The 15,038-nt window shown below is 41.1% G+C and overlaps 1 non-coding gene across 1 annotated transcript; it reads left to right on the top strand.

Moving 5' to 3' along the window:
• The first annotated feature begins 227 nt into the window (after window positions 1–227).
• TRNAA-AGC (transfer RNA alanine (anticodon AGC)) lies at window positions 228–300 on the top strand. The gene has a single exon. It is a non-coding gene; the product is annotated as a tRNA-Ala (tRNA).
• Window positions 301–15,038: the final 14,738 nt, after the last annotated feature.

Genomic DNA, 15,038 nt, shown 5'->3' with positions numbered 1-15,038 from the left:
GAGAAAACTTTCTTTCTCCTCGAATCTTTTTTTGCCAATCACGTCATGTCTCCATCCGTGCAGTCCAGAGACTTGATCACCATGGATGACATCGTATCGCCATCGTCGTGCTGCGATGAAGTAGCAGTGCTTGTAGGAGGAGCAGGACAATGACCCGTTCTGACTGTTGAGCTTATATTGATGATGTGACGTTTTCATTATGCTGGCTATAGCAGAAAAGTAGCTCAGGGGATGTAGTTCAGATGGTAGAACGCTCGCTTAGCATGCGAGAGGCACGGGGATCGATACCCCGCATCTCCAAAATCATGTTTTTTTAATCTTCCATTAAGGTTTTAATCCATTAGTGCATTGCATTGCATGCAGTAATTAATCTAGAGAAAACTTTCTTTCTCCTCGAATCTTTTTTGCTAACCACGTCATGTTTCCATCCGTGCATTCCAGAGACTTGATCGCCATGGACGACATCGTATCGCCATCGTCGTGCTGCGATGAAGTAGCAATGCTTGTAGGAGTAGGACAACGACCCGTTCTGACTATTGAGCTTATATTCACTACAACATATATGGCCTTCTACGACAAATATTTGATGACACTAGTTGGAATTGTCACTACACCGCTCTATTTATGACGATTTTGACGAGACATATATGTTTAATGACAAAAAAGTAACCATTGTCATTAAAACTGTCATAACTCTTGCTAACATGCCATTTGTGACGATGGTCTATGACAATATGGGTGTGTCATAAGAATAAATCGTCATAGCTTCCTCTACATTATAACTAGATGAGTGCCCGTGCGTTGCAACGGAGTCAACATATAAGAATAAGATACATCGAGAAGCATTAACATGTTTGGATTCAACATAACTTTTTTAGCAAGTGATGTTCATCTGATTAATGTAGTGTTGCATCAAAACTGATGACAAAGCATGTTTCTAAATATATCAATCAAAACAAATCAATGCTCCAACAAAGTATACACAATTCAAGTGGCCATCTAATTTTCTATCTTTAAGAAAATAAGATCAGAGTCAGATATAAAATTCATCAATACGTTAACATCAAAGCAAACAACATCAAGGGTTAATATCAAAAAGTACTGAAACCTGGGTCAAACAAGAATCCAACTATTGCAGACAAAACTAATTAGGAACTGCAAATATTAGAGATAAAATAGAGTGGAATGTGTGGAAAGGAGAAAATACAAGGAAGAATGGGTTGTACTACAGTACTCTGGATAAAGTGTTGAGAAAATGGTGTAGCATCCACAATCAAGCAGCTAGAGTCCTAGAGATCACTTCCTGATGCTTTCAATGAGGAGTGAGCCACACAAATCCTTGCAGTATAACATCCAAACGACTTTAGTGAGCTCTGTTCTGATAACACAAATTATTGCTCTACATAGAATACTATCAAAGCAAAGCTAGTATAGAGTTAGTAACATATATAGCACTGTATGTGGAAGAAATTGCTCTACATAGAATACTATCAAAGCAAAGCTAGTATAGAGTTAGTAACATATATGGCACTGTATGTGGAAGAAAACACCCTATCGAGTACTTGATCGTGTTGATGGCATTTTTTCGCTGGCAGGAACTCATTCACTGTAACCTCTCTATTTTTGTTCTTTTTATCTATCAACACGGCAGAAACATAACGGCATGTACAAATTTGCTAATAAGAATTGACATAGAGTCATTTCTATACTTACTATTTTCCTTTTGTGCTCCAAACGTACATCAAAATTATCAGATATAATAACTGCTTATCCAAAAATGTAAAACATACTATGAAACGGTAATACCAAAGTATGCTGCACTTACACAGATACAATGACCTTTGTCTTCCCAAATTTTGCATAGGCTGATGCAGCAGTAGTTGGTCCTGTCTGCATAACTGCAAGACACATTGTAAATTATCAACAAATTACATGATCTAGAAATGAACATTGCAAGTTTCAACTCCACAGAACAACAGGTAGTATCATTTAAATCAAGGTTAAGATGTACATTGGCATGCAAGCACTGCTACACTTGACAGAATGACACAGTAAAGAGACATGGAACCTAAGCAGTAGACGACACAATAAACTGAGTAACTCTCACGCATAACGTTGAACACCATAAGCATGGTGCTGGCTAGAGCAGGCGAAAGGCAAACAACCAAAACTCTAAACAGAGCAGGTAGATCGAGGACATGGGGGAGGGGTGTACCCGATGAGGAACTGCTTGCGCGTGGCGACTTGCCCTCTTCCTCCTCTGCGCGTGTCAACTCAATGATAACTCTTCTGGCTGATCCAACGAACTATTAAGATAAAAATGTACAAAACAGGTATATATACTTCACATCACATGACAAAATACCTCGAGTTCAAGTTTATGCAAATTAGATAATAAAGAGTAAAAAAAATATTGTCTTTGCACCAATAGTTTATTTCCCTACGTACCTTCCTAAAATTTTCAGAGCATCACATGTGATTCTTAAAATCATATATAAATATATTCATAGATTGTCCACTTTTTTAGCTTTCCCATGCACTCGAAAAGTTGATCTATATCAAATGCAGCTGCAAGGCAAAGAATGAAACCTACTTTCAGCTAAGATAAACTAAATCCCAGAAACTAAGAGAAGAGCATACTTTCACATGATTGCATATCAAGTACCATGGTGGTCAAATTTATAGTTTTGCACATGCTCGTACTGTTCCTCAAGGTAAACCATGGTAGAATGAATCCTACCAAAAGTTACAGCCCAAAGTCAGTTGCACTCGATTTAAAAAACAAGAGCAATTAATTAGCCCTTGCCTTATGGTCGAATTTTTTGGAGGGAAATACAATCACATGTTTCTTTTAACGGTACCTAATAACATTTGGTATATAGAATTTTCTATGTGTCCCTACTGATAAAATGCCACCTCCATGGATTCAAAGGAAGCACCAGATATTAACATAGATCAAATCTCCAAAGCCCTCCAACCCACACCCATTTTTACCACAATAATTCATAGAAAATCTAATATTCATTTTAACTAAGGCATCTAGGTTTTACGTGAGTTGTTGCAATGGAATAGTTCAACAATGCAAGTCTTTACCCTTTACAAAGCAAGTATATCAATTATAAATTCTAAATGTCATAGTTCTGGAAGGAAATCAGATAAGTGTAAAAGAAATGTCCGGCAGAAGTCTTATGATAGAAAGTCTTATGACTGATTGATAACTAAATAATGATAGGGAAATTTCTACAATATCTAAAATCATGTATAGTACTAATGAGCACCCATATTCAATACCAAAATTCGTGAATCCATATTAAGAAAAAAAATATGTACTTTATTTCCTCAATTCCACTTACTTGAGTGCACGAGCAGAGCCGAGTGCCATCTTGAAGTGAGAGTTCCAGCTAAGTGGCTTGTTGTAGTCATCTGAAATGTGGAGTAGATCATGAAGTGATCCATTCATATGGAAATCATACACAAGCAAGTGTTGGCAATATTCGACGCAATATCCCACAAGCTCATTCAGATTCGAATGGTGCAATTTTGAAATATTTGAGACCAGTTCAGCAAAGCCATCAGATGATTGAAATGACATCACAATACTACCTAATTTCTTGATGGCCAGAACTTAGATAAAGGAAACAAAAGTAAGTGCCTTATATTAAAGGGTTCAACTTCTGTATCACACTACAAAATGCAAATCGGGCCATCAACCAATAGAAAACAGTGCATATCATGTGGCTGTTCTGCAAAAAAATGCACTAAAAATCAGGGACTCCCGGCTCCAACCCACTCTGCCTCCCAAAGAAGAAAGGAAACAAAACCCCTTTCTCCAATGAATTCACTACCATTGTATCCAGAGCCCAGACCTCCACCAGAAAGAACTGCGCCACCAGCAAGTAAAGATTGTTTGGTAGCTCGCCACTACGGTTTGCATCGCAGAGGTAGTTGTCACTGCAAAGAAAAAAAAAGAAAGGAACATTAAGTCATGGGATAATCATACTGAACTAACGTCATTCATTACTTAAAACAAAATACCACTTAGGCGATGAGGAGAGCTCCTCCGCGAGAGCTGATGCGAGCGGGTACTGAGGTGCTCGAGCTCGTCGATCAGAATGACGACGATGGGCTTGGAGCTGATTACCTCCTCCTGTTCTTGGTTGAACGTCTTGCCGCTTATTAGGGGAGAAACAAGGACTAATTAAGTATGAAAAAAATTCAATGCCTCATTACAACCATGATATAAATGACTAAACCATATTAATAATATCGATGACTGATAATTTTGACTTATTTACATATCAGTTTTGTGGGTGCATGTCAACGAAATTTGCAACTTGTAAACATAACGTTTACCTGCATATGACAGGCACGGCGGTCTCGGACTTCTTTATTTTCTCCTTCAACAAACTTTTGCTTCTCTTGATGGACTTCATTGATCTCCTCTTTGGTTGATGGACGGCCACATGAGCTTGTGTTTATAGAAGGAACACTTCCAAATTTCCTATTCTAAAACAAACAGAGGATCTAATGTCACTTCAGTTGTAATCAAGCAATAGAAACTTATCGCAAATAATAAACAAAGCATACGATTTCAAATGCAAAGGATTGTGAAAACATAGTATCAATACATCACGGAATTCATTGAAGAAAAAAATGTTTATTGTCAAATTATATACCATTTTCCTTGATTACTGGAATGTTTAGCTCCTTCTCTTCATCTTCATAATCAAGATCCATTATGTAAGAGGCAAGAAGCAAAAATGAGGTCAAGGAAACAAAATACTCCATAAAGAAATTGTTTAGATCAGTCTTACATGAAATAAAACTAATAAAAAATCAATGTTAAAAAGGATATTCATCAACTTTGACATGGCACTTTCACTTTTCTTTGATTCCCTAAGTGCAGCCTACAGGATTAAATCCAAGTAAGTATACAGAGCAAATCCAACAGAGAAAAGTAAGTACACATTACAATGAGATTTACACTGGAAAGTGCAGGATAAAGTCATGTCCAAGCACACACTTGACAGTGGGTCCAGGCTTGACCTCGAGACCTGCAAAACACAGAGCAATCTGAGATAGATTATATGAAGAACACAAAACTGATGTTGTTAGAACAATCATTTCACAATGCACAAAATTAAGAAATATAGGAGCATACCTCTCCCTGCCATGTTGAGAATATTTGTAGTAGAACAAATTTCTTATCCGAGGAAGGATACAATACGAATGATCTAATGTTTTTAACAAAGGTAACAAAAGAACAAACATCCTAATTCAGTGGCATCACGTCCTATAATAAGACCCTATTGAAACAGGACACATTGACAGATGCATGTTTTAAAAAGCTAATAACTGACAACAGTAACATAAGCATTGCGAACAACATCTTTGATTATTGTCCTTTGTGAATCGTTGAAGCCAACAAATTTCACTCTTGCGGCTCTTGCGGGCAATGTAACTCAACACTACAATTGGAGTACAATTCACTAAGAGAGCAAGATTATGGTGAGAATCTGAATAAATTTGTCAAACACTAAATTACTACATGCTCCAAGCGACTAAAACACAACCACCTGGCTGACTTTCAGTTGCTGTTGAAGCCTAGCATGATGCACTTTAATTAACATGGAGTACATGGAAATAGATGGAAATGGCGGCGGCTGGCATACCTTGGTGGCGCTTGTTGGTCTTGCACTGCGGGCACGCCTGGGTGTCATCCTTGCGATTGTACTCGTAGCAGGGGCGGCACATGGGGAAGCCATAGAAGGTGCAGAGGTCGCTGTCCTCCGTGGTGCCCACGCTTCCCCCATTTCCAATCTCGGCTTAGACCTGCTCATGTGCACCAAATGCAGACCACCACAAGCATTGAACCCAATAACCTCGGTGAGAAGGGCTTCCGCTTCGTTCGTGTTTCCCTTGTCGAGGGCAGCCTCCGCCTTCTCCCTCGTGGCCAGCGTGGTGAGCCCTACGGCCGCATCGAATTCCGCGGGGCCGAGGAGGTGCTCCAGTAGCTGCGCACCTCGCGCCGCCGTGCCCACGTGGTCGAACACCGCGGCGCTCCCAGGGATGGACGTGTGATCCACCTGGGACCGGGGGAGTTGAACGCACGCACGACGGGTGGGAGAGTGTGGACAGCGCGCCGCACCCGTCGATCGGGTCGCAGATCTAGGCATCGCGGTCGGATCTGGGCGAGTAGGGCGCGAATCCGGGCATGGCGGCGGCAATGGTGAGGAGATCCGGGGAGGAGCGGGCGGCATGGCGGCGGCAATGGTTCGGGGGCGGCTACGGTCGTGCAGTCGGGCTGGTTCGGGAGCGACTGCGGGTTCTACGGGTCGCGCAGGGTGAGCGTGCGGTATGCGTCGGGCGGGCGGTTCGCGGCAGCTGCGGTGGCCGCAGCGGGATTTACGGGATTGCGGCGTGCGAGCGGTTTGGCGGGCGGGAGGCGGTTCGGCGGGGGCAGTCTACACTTGGTTCTTAATAGTTAGTAGAGATTACGACAATTGTATGACAAGTTCATTCGTCATTGATATGTGATTATATTTTTTAAAATGAAATAACATATAATTGATGTAACGGCAGGTCCACATCAAGGCTAAATGGGTTCAACATGAGGTGTTTATTAATGTAACACATTAATTTTTTTTGATTTTTCAACTATTTGTATTAAAGTACCTCTAGTAGTTAGCTAATTTGTAGAATTTTACCTCCCATCACCTCGATTATTAGCCCATAATATATTAACTTGTCCACGAGGACAAATCTTTCCGATATGCACATATGGTCAAATATTTGTTTTATAGATGCAAAGAGGCAATGGCAATTTTGTTTCACATCGTATAATTCCCAACCTATCTGACGTCTTCGAACAAGAGTGGACCTTAAAAAAAATTTACTTCAAAAGAAATGCGAGCACATTTAAAGTGTTTAGGGTCTCAAAAGATATTTTTACATTAATAGCTAGACCTTAAATAATGTTATTTAGAAAATAATTCACATTATTAGAAAATAAATAGTTGCCGATCAAGATAAAACGAGAAAGGGACAAATATATTGGTATTTTATTTGGGACCCGAGAGAAAATAAATAGTTCCACCTTAAATAAAGCTCTTTAATCATTTAATAATTTTTTTATAAAATAGACTCAACTCCTTGTAATAGAATTGTTTGCACAAAATATTAATTATATACAAAGATGGAAGCGAAGCTCCACAACTAGAATGGCCACATTGTCTTAATTAATTTATTTATTTGCATATGTAAAAGTCCTGCACCACAAAGCCCAACCAGAACTCCATGTCTCCCTTTTTACCGCTGTCGGATCTATTTTGAAAGTTTGTGTTTTTATTAAACCCTAAAACGGGAACTGGGAGGGGAGTAGGGGATTAAGGGGGTGTTTGGTTGCTCCTGCTAAAGTTTAGCCCGAGTCACATCAAGCGTTTGACTTTTAAATAGGAGTATGAAATATAGATCCAACCAACTGGACTAGATTCGTCTCGTCTTTTAATCTTCGGCTGACAAATTAGTTTTATAATCCGACTACATTTAATACCCGGAACGAAGGTTCAAACATTCGATGGGACAGGGGCTAAATTTTAGCGGGGTGTAACCAAACACCCCCTAAATCATCTGGTCCTGTCTTGCACTCTCTAGAACCGGGAGGAGAGCAAGGCATGCGACGTTTTTCCTACCAATTGGCTCTCGTCGTACGCCATTGCTGCATGAGGTGAGGCCGTGGTGAGGATCCCGCGCCACCTCGCTCTCGGGTGCCTCCGCCCCGTCCGTTGCAGATGGCGACTGGCGGCTAGGGTTTTCTGCACGAGGTAAAGATCTTGCACCGCCTCAAATCAGATTTCTGTTGTGCCCCTTTCTTAGGATCTGGATGAGGTAGGCGAGGTAGAGGAGGCCAAAACATGGGCCAAGGCGGTGATGCTCCTCATCATGTGCGGCGATCACCACGCATCTGGCGAGGCCATCAAGGATGTGCTTTCTGTTAGAAAGTTAGGCATTTTTAGTTTTAATTTAATCCAGAAAATCAGTGCGATATATGTGATGACATGTATGTGCATGTGTGTATAACTACTCGCATAAGCAGTAAACAACAATGAAACATGCACAAATACGAAGAACAGAGTGTACCCAGCGGAGGGACCGATGCTCAAGGCACCAGTGGCTCCATTCACACGAGACATCTCGTGTGTTTGTTTGATGTAGCCGTACGAAGTCGGTGCAGGAAGATGTACGCTGTGCAGTCCCTCGAACGGTCGCCGGTCGCCGGGAAGAAGAACAGCAGCACGCGTCAACTCGGGAAGACGTCGAACGAAGCAGCTGGACAAACAGATCACGCGAGCAGTCGCGAAGACGCTCCCCAAAAATCTGATCGCCCGCACACCCGTGCAAGTGTATCTCTGCGGTCGGTGATTTCGGAGGCCTGCTCTCCCACTCTCTGTGCTCGCAAAAGATGGGACGAGAATGTGTTGTTTGCAATTCGCGTGAGATAATTCGCGTGACTGGAAGAGCCCTCCCTCTCCATTCTTATAGGCGGTCAGAAGAAGGGAGAAGGACAACGGACAGAAACGGTCGCGCATTAGAGCTGGAAACTGACGACAGTAACTGACGTCCGTTACTAGCCATAAGACAGGAAACGGACGGTTATCATGACGGTCATCACTCCAGGCAAAATGCGCAACCGTTTGAAAGGAATATTCGGACCAAGGTCCGATCTACCATGAGCCACGAGGCACGAGCCACGAGCCACGAGCCACGGCCATGGCCGTGGGCCACGGCCGCGGCCGCGGCCCGGCCCGGCCGGCGGCGGCGGCGGCGCGCGCGCGTGTGTGGCAGTCCTTCATCCTTTTCTCAACTTCTCAATAGATGCACCAATGGTCCACCTATTTAAGTTGATTGATTTGTCCTTTGAACTTCCAATATGGTAGTAAATAATTAGTACACCATAGCATTAAAGTGGGCCATTAGCATTGACTATTATTGAATATTAATTTGGGCCAAGCCCACATTAATCCAACAATCCCCACCAAATGCTAAGTCACACAAAAAGCTCTCATCATCTCAAACGTTTGATATACTGGTGTTTCGATGGAGACTGTTAAGTTGAACATCCACCTAGAACTTAGACTACACTTGACCACAACTGCACAATGGACTAGGCCTTGAATTGGCAGTTTTGCGTGGAATGAGTTTCATCTAAACTCTTTACCAGTACTAGATTGCTGAACGCATCCCCTCTGGTTGGAGCATATAAGTCAAACTCCATAGCCTTTCATGGGTATCTAGAAACCACCCAGATCTCATAAACTGTGACTAGCAGTTAACCCATATAGGTATGTTCCTCTAAAGATGTTCTGTAGGACAACATCTTTGCTTCACAAAGCCACTTGGAACATATTAAGGTGTAAACACCAACCTACCTTACAGTAAGGAAAGATATGCATCTGAAATGAGCCTTATTAAGGGTCTTTCCTCTCAGTCTACCACTAGCTTGTTTCACCATTCTAATTCACGGGATCTCTGATCACATAGAACAGGTTACCACTATGATAAACTTTAGGTGGGTCTCATGCCCATCTCACTTGATGCACTATCTATCACACTACGTGATAGCCCCTTAGTAAATTGATCTGCCAGATTTTTAGACGTATGGACATAATCCAACGCTATTACTCCGGAGTTTCTCACTTTCCTGACAGATTTCAAACGCCTCTTTATGTGCCTTGTCGACTTCATATTATCCTTAGAACTGTTTATCTTAATTATCACAGTCTGATTATCACAGTTCATGGAAATAGCCGGCACAGGTTTTTCAACCACCGGTAAATCCATAAGGAGTTCACGAAGCCACTCAGCCTCAACTGAAGCGGTATCTAATGCTGTGAGTTCTGCTTCCATAGTCGACCTCGTTAAGATGGTCTGCTTGCAAGACTTCCATGAAACAGCACCACCTCCAAGTGAAAACACATATCCACTTGTGGCATATATCTCATCAGCATCAGATATCCAATTTGCATCACAATAACCCTCCAGCACTGTTGGGTACCCGGTATAATGGATGCCTAAACTCATAGTACCCTTTAGATAGCGCAAAACTCTCTCAAGAGCACGCCAGTGATCATCTCCCGGATTTGAAACAAATCGACTAAGTTTGCTCACAGCAAATGAGATGTCAGGCCTCGTAGCGCTAGCTAAATACATGAGTGAACCAATTATTTGGGAATATCTCAATTGATCCCTAGCTATCCTTCGATTTTTCTTTAATAGCTTACTAGGATCATAAGGCATTGGAGCAGGTTCACATTCGCTAAAACCAAAGCGACTCAAAACCTTTTCCACATAGTGGGATTGCACAAGTGTGATCCCACCAATGCCTTCTCTTAGTAGCTTAATGTTAAGAATAACATCAGCTTCTCCCAAATCTTTCATTTCAAAATTATTAGACAGAAAGTCTTTTGTCTCTTTAATCACATCAAGACTCGTCCCCAAGATTAGAATGTCATCAACATATAGGCATAAAATTACTCCCTCGCCCCCACCATACCGATAGTATACACACTTGTCTGCTTCGTTCACAACAAAACCGGCAGATGTCAAAGTTCTATCGAACTTTTCATGCCATTGCTTAGGTGCTTGTTTTAGGCCATATAAAGATTTCAATAATTTACACACCATGCCTTCTTGACCGTTTGCTACAAACCCAGCTGGCTGCTCCATGTAAATTTCCTCATCTAGCTCTCCATTTAGGAATGCTGTCTTAACATCCATTTGATGGACGAGTAGACCATGAGAGGCAGCCAAAGAAAGTAGCACACGAATTGTGGTCAATCGAGCCACATGTGAATAAGTATCAAAGAAATCCTCACCTTCCTTCTGTGAATAGCCTTTAATTACAAGCCTCGCCTTGTACCTTTCAATAGTACCATCAGGCCTAAGTTTTTTCTTGAACACCCATTTACTTCCAATGGGCTTACACCCATAAGGACGCTCAACTACCTCCCAAGTTGCATTAGACATAATAGAATCCATCTCACTCCTTATTGCTTCCTTCCAAAAGTCAGCATCAGGAGAGGAATATGCCTCTTCAATGGTACTTGGTGTGTCATCCACAAGATATACAATGTAATCATCACCAAAGGACTTTGCAATCCTTGGTCTCTTACTCTTTCGAGTTGATACATTGTCATTTTCCACATGATTATGTATATGGGATTCCTCAGTGTGTTCTACCGGAATAAAATGCTCATGGGGTATCGTTGGTTCATCATTAGACGTATCATGTGTAGCTTTCATGGGAAATTCGTCCTCAAAAAACGTAGCATCTCTGGACTCCATAATTGTACCAACCAACATGTCCGGTACTCCAGAGTTTATAATTAAAAACCTATATCCAATGCTGTGGAAAGCATACCCAAGAAAAACACAATCAACAGTTTTCGGTCCTAATTTGCGCTTCTTGTTAATTGGCACATTCACTTTAGCCAAACAACCCCAGGTGCGCAAATAGGAGATATTTAATTTCTTCTTTTCCCATTCCTCGAATGGTGTGATTTCTTTGTTCTTTGTGGGAACTTTATTCAGGACATGACACGCCGTCAAGATCGCCTCACCCCACCATTCCTTAGATAGCCCTGAAGTCTCTAACATGGCGTTAACCAAATCAGTTAGAGTACGGTTCTTTCTTTCAGCAACCCCATTGGATTGTGGTGAGTATGGCGGTGTCCTCTCATGAATAATACCATGTTCCACACAAAAATCAGAAAAATCACCCGAAAAATATTCTCCACCACGATCAGACCTTAACCGTTTAATTTTCCTCTCGAGTTGATTTTCAACTTCAGCTTTGTAGGTCTTAAAATAATGCAAAGCTTCATCTTTTGATTTTAAGAGATACACATAACAAAATCTAGTAGAGTCATCGATAAAAGTAATAAAATATCGCTTGCCTCCTTTAGTCAATATTCCGTTCATCTCACATAAATCGGAATGTATTAAGTCTAGTGGTGCCAAATTCCTCGCCTCCGCAGCCTTGTGAGGCTTGCGAGGTTGCTTAGATTGCACGCACACCTGGCACTTAGAACCTTTGACTAAATCAAATTTCGGGATTAAATTTAAATCTGCTAACCGCGAGACACAACCAAAATTGATATGACAAAGTCGTGAATGCCAAATATACGACTCATTCGAAACAACATTGTTCACAGACTTATTACACGCATCATGCAAAGATAAGCGGAACAAGCCTCCGCTGTCATAGCCTTTTCCAACAAACGTTCCATACTTAGACAGTATACATTTATTAGACTCAAAGACAATTTTGTAGCCATCTCGACACAATTGAGAGCCACTAACTAGATTCTTTTTGATGGAGGGGACATGCTGCACGTTCTTCAATAGCACCGTCTTTCCCGAAGTAAACTTCAGAATGACTGTACCAACACCAAGAACACGCGCATGTGATCCGTTCCCCATCAGCAAGGCTCCAGTCCCTTTGCACTGATAAGAAGAAAATAAAGAAATATCAGCACACACATGAATATTAGCACCGGTATCAGCCCACCACTCAGGGGATTGACACACTGAAAGAACAGTAGGTAAAAGATTACCATACCTCGATGTTCCTTCTGCAGTCTCGCTAACAACCATGTTTACTGTTTTCTTCTCTTGAGCTGGTTTTTTCTCTTGCTTAAATTTGCGGTCTGGACAAGCGCTTGCCCAATGATCAGTACTCCCGCAAACAAAGCAACCAGCTCCTTTGTTCTTCTTTTTGAACGAGGCTGCCTGCTTGGGCTTCGTGGCATTCTGTTGCTTGTTCTTCTTTTTATTATTATGTGATGCATTGGAGTTCTTCTTTTGTACCATATTGGCACTAGAAGTCTCAACTCCTTTTCCACGAGTGTCTTTTGCTCTCGCCCTCTCCTCAACATCAAGAGAACCAATAAGCTCAGCCACGCTAAACTCTTGTCTCTTATGTTTTAGAGTGGTAGCAAAGTCCGTCCAAGAAGGTGGCAGTTTAGCGATAATACCGCCGGCCACGAACTTGTCAGGCAAGACACATGGGAATTGTTCGAGTTCTTTAGCCAGTGCCTGTATTTCATGAGCCTGTTCAACTACAGGACGGTTTTCCACCATCTTATAGTCAAATAGCTGCTCCATGATGTACAGCTCGCTACCAGCATCAGAAACACCAAACTTCTCATCTAATGCATCCCATAACTCTTTTGCAGATGTGCACGTTAGATAAGAATCAACATACTTGTTGGCAAGAGCGCCAATCACGGCGCCTCGAAACAGGTTATCGGCAACGTCGAACATTCTCTCCTCTTCAGGAGTGAACTGTTCGGGTTTCCCCTGTGCGGCGTGATAGCAGTTCATTGCGGTCAACCACAGTATCATCTTACTACGCCATCTCTTAAGTTGATTGATTTGTCCTTTGAACTTCCAATATGGTACTAAATAATTAGTACACCATAGCATTAAAGTGGGCCATTAGCATTGACTATTATTGAATATTAATTTGGGCCAAGCCCACATTAATCCAACACTTTCAGTCTTTCACCTAGGAGCTTGGCGATGACTACCAGGTAAACTAAAAAATACCAACCCTGAGCATGCAGTTTTGCCATTACAAACATGTTTTTTTGTTTACAACAATCTGCTCATTTTTTCTGTCAAAGCACTCAGTACGTCAAAAAAAGTATAGCCTTGAACATGCATCCAGATATTATACTATGTTATCATCATGAAAATATGGTTGCCTACATCTATTAATGTGAGGTAAGCTAGAACCAAGTCCTCATTTGAAACGGTACTCACCTCAATTTAGTTGTTTTACTTGAGAGCTATTTAGTTGAAAGACTCATCACCACACAGTTTAACTATGAGCAACCTTTATTTAATCATTACAGTCTACGAGTACTTAGGCTAAGGGTGTTGAGACCTCGGCATAGTAAATAGTAATCTTAGATAAGTTCATCTGGTGACTCTAGCAAACTCCTTATCATGATTTATGGGGTGGATAGAACAACACAAACCTCTATATTAATTGTATATTTTTTATTAGCAAAGTTGGTAAGATGGTAAGCTCATCACGAGAACCCGTCCCAATGTATATATTTTACTTGCTATTAGTTGCCGTTACTATTACTATATATTATAGCGTGGAAAAAATCACGTTAACAAAAAAAAGAATTTTTGGCATGGGATCCAACAAAGCCTCAACTATCTCACTGACTGGTCGTTGCTTACTTCCTGTTCCACTGCAAATCGTAATGGTGCTTACCTATTTCGTTACATAACCTCTATAATCTAGAATGTGTTTGATTGACTGCTTCTAATTCCCTTTTGCCCTAAAATTGGTTTAATGTCTGTCTACTTCATCTGTGATGATTGTGTTTTATAAGTACGCCATGCTTCATTTGGTTCACCAAGTTATCTGCTGGCGTAATCTTTTTACTTCCATGGATGCGTCTTATTGCCCGCTCATAATACCCTGTTGCCCTAAAAATTGGTGTTAATGTTTGCCTGCTTCATCTATGATAATCCTATTTTACAAGTATGTCGTGCTTCATTTGGTTCATCAATTTACCTGTTGTTCTAATCCTAAGTCACCATAATATCAACATTGCACAATAAGTCCTATGTGATATCTGACCATTTCATAACATCAAAAGCCATTCTTTTTAAACAATTGCATTCTACAGCGGTACAGCCTGAATCATTCAATTAAATTGTTGTACCATAATTGATGTTTTGTGCAGATTCTTTGTTTCGCTAAGTTCAACGAAATTTTTTTAAGGGGACAAGTAGAGTTGGACAAAAGGGTAATTCATTTTAGTTGGTTTTAGTTACTAAATTAACACCTCATAAAAAACTTAAACAGAAACAAATCAAACACATGTGAGTGCCTTAAGCATGTCGTCAGTTTAATTACTTATAGCAAAATAAATGTTTACATACATTGCTCTGCAATTACTAACCTGCCCTTTAATTGATCCTGCATGCTGCGCCACCAAACGGCCGTTATGAAA

The sequence above is a fragment of the Zea mays genome, chromosome 4 (assembly GCF_902167145.1).
Source record: "Zea mays cultivar B73 chromosome 4, Zm-B73-REFERENCE-NAM-5.0, whole genome shotgun sequence".
In the NCBI taxonomy this organism is placed as follows: Eukaryota; Viridiplantae; Streptophyta; class Magnoliopsida; order Poales; family Poaceae; genus Zea; species Zea mays.
The sequence above is the reverse complement of the archived record's forward strand: the minus strand, read 5'-3'. Positions and strand labels throughout refer to the sequence as shown.